Source organism: Gossypium hirsutum, chromosome D07, assembly GCF_007990345.1.
Source record: "Gossypium hirsutum isolate 1008001.06 chromosome D07, Gossypium_hirsutum_v2.1, whole genome shotgun sequence".
NCBI lineage: Eukaryota > Viridiplantae > Streptophyta > Magnoliopsida > Malvales > Malvaceae > Gossypium > Gossypium hirsutum.
In genome coordinates this window covers 25885094-25887550 of record NC_053443.1, presented here as the reverse complement: position 1 = coordinate 25887550, position 2457 = coordinate 25885094, and the positions used below count along the sequence as shown (strand labels likewise).

Genomic DNA, 2457 nt, shown 5'->3' with positions numbered 1-2457 from the left:
GAGTAGACAACCACTTCATCCCTAGTATTACATTGAACTCTTGCATTTGCAATTGTACCAAGTTGGAGATATCTATCGACACTGCAATTGCTTCTAGTTGTAAAGGTAGATTAAGTTTTAGCCAATAAATTTTTGGATCTATTGTTTTTTTTGTCAAAACTCAGACTAATATTATTAATCAATGGCTCAAAGAAAAAGTAGCTAAAAAGCTACCAAACACAACAGCAAAGTAAACGACAAAACCAAAACAAATAAATAGTTGTCCAGCATGGGTAATTAAGAAATCCTAGAAATTATCGATCAAGTAATTAAAACAAATAAAACTCATGAGCCTGCAAATAGTATCACTTCAAAATCCAATATCAGCCAAAAGAGCTCTCCTCAATACCTGTAACGACGACATGCAACAGGAGAAATCGATGCTTTGAAAATAGTACTGGAGATTCAAAGAACCTTCTCCAAATTCAAAGCGAAAAAGCCATGGACCTTAGATCCTTTGATTCCAAACCAAACGGTCTTTCACCACCACAATCCTCACGGAATTCAGTACACCATCAACCCAGTTCCCACACACCATTCTTCTCCTACCTTCCAGTGCCAGAACGTGAGCCGCATCATTAACTGCACGAGGCACAAAATTGTAAGTTACCTCATCAAAAAGCAGATTTAATTGATGAATATGATGAGTAATCGGCCTGAGAACCGATTTATCTTCCTCATTTTTCTTAATATTTTTGATGACTGACAGAGAGTCACCTTCCACAATCAGCCGCTTAAAATATATCTGACGCGCGAAGATTAAAGCCCTTTCACAAGCTCGTGTCTCTGCCACAAATGCATCACCAACATCTTCAAACAGATAATTTTCTGCCCCTACAATTTCCCCTTTGTAATCTCTAGCTAAGACCGTTGTTGTAGCAAGCTTCTTTCCTTGAATAAAAGACGCATCAAAATTAAGTTTAATGATTCCATAGTCAGGAGGCCTCTAGAGTTCCTTGTCCATAGAAACAGGAAAAGGACAGAGGTTCTCATGAACTAAACAAAGATCTTGTTCATAACCTCTAATAAACCCCAATAATTTTGGCATCGAAAACTTAACCCCTTCGTGAACCAATTTATTTTTATGAAACCAAAGGCATCATAAAGAGATAGTAATGAGTCGTTTTTTTTTCTGCCATCCGCTTCAAGGAATGTTTTAACAAAGTGATTTTTATAATCTAGTGAATCTTCAAAAGGAGGGATTTGAACTTGCATCGAATCCCACACACCCTATAGAACCCCACAAGACCACAATAGATGCTCAGAGTTTTCCAGCTGTACCTTATACAGCGGGCACACAGTCTCCTCACAAAAAGTTCTACGCACCAAATTTCCATAATAAGGCACCAGATTGTTAAACATCCTCCAAACATGTATTTTAATTTTTCAAAGCCCATAGATCAGTGTAAAATCCTTTGTAATCCTCATCATTAGAGGACGTATGAAAATTGCTCTGTAAAAATTCTGCAATAAGGACTCAATACCCGCTCTTAATTGTATACTCCCCTGAGCCTTCATACTTCCAGACCAGCATGTCCTCCGGCCTACTTTCAGAAATAGGAATGGAAAATATTTGATTTTCTGTGTTATCATCAACTAACCTATGGATTAGCTCTCTGTTCCAGGTACTGTCCCCATTCATAATTAACTGATTAACCGTTGTCCAAGTAGGTCGAATTTCCTGAACTGGAATTCTGTTGTTCTCCCTTCTAGGTAACCAGGGTTTGTTCTAGATATTGATGCGGACACCACTTCCCACCTGCCACAAAATCCCATCTCCGATCAACACCTGAACACTGCAAATGCTTCTCTAGGTAAATGAAGGGTAAGAGCCAACTTTTGCTGTTAGAATATTGGAAGAAGGAAAGTAACGGGCTTTTAAAACCTTGGATAAAAGACAATGAGGCTGGGATAAAATGCGCCACACCTGTTTTGCTAATAAGGCCTTATTAAACAAAAACAAGTTTTTAAAACCCAGACCTCCCAAACATTTTGGCTTGCATAACGTTTCCCAATTACTCCAATGAATACCCTTTAATGTTTTATTATTCGTCCACCAGAATCTATTCATAACGCCTTCAAGCGTTCGGCATAACGTCTTTGGCAAAAGAAAACATTGCATAGCAAAAATTGATGTTGCCTGCAAAACTGATTTTATAAATACCTCTTTACCCCTCATTGACAAATAGCGCAAGCTCCACCCCTCAACCCATTTTTTGAATCGGTCCACAAAATTAGGAAAAGCCTACTTTTTTCTCCTACCCACCATCATAGGCAATCCTAGGTACTTCTCAGGCTTAGAGGCCAAACAGACCTCTAACAGATTGACTATATCCTCCTGAACGTTAGAGACAACATTTACTCTAAAATAAATAAGGGATTTATCAAAATTCACTCGCTGCCCCGAAACCATTTCAT

The 2457-nt window shown here is 38.3% G+C and overlaps 1 long non-coding RNA gene across 1 annotated transcript; it reads left to right on the top strand.

Moving 5' to 3' along the window:
- Window positions 1–200: 200 nt before the first annotated feature.
- LOC121219198 (uncharacterized) lies at window positions 201–963 on the top strand. Its single transcript, XR_005915857.1, has 2 exons — window positions 201–640; window positions 749–963. It is a non-coding gene; the product is annotated as an uncharacterized lncRNA (long non-coding RNA).
- The last annotated feature ends 1494 nt before the right edge of the window (window positions 964–2457 follow it).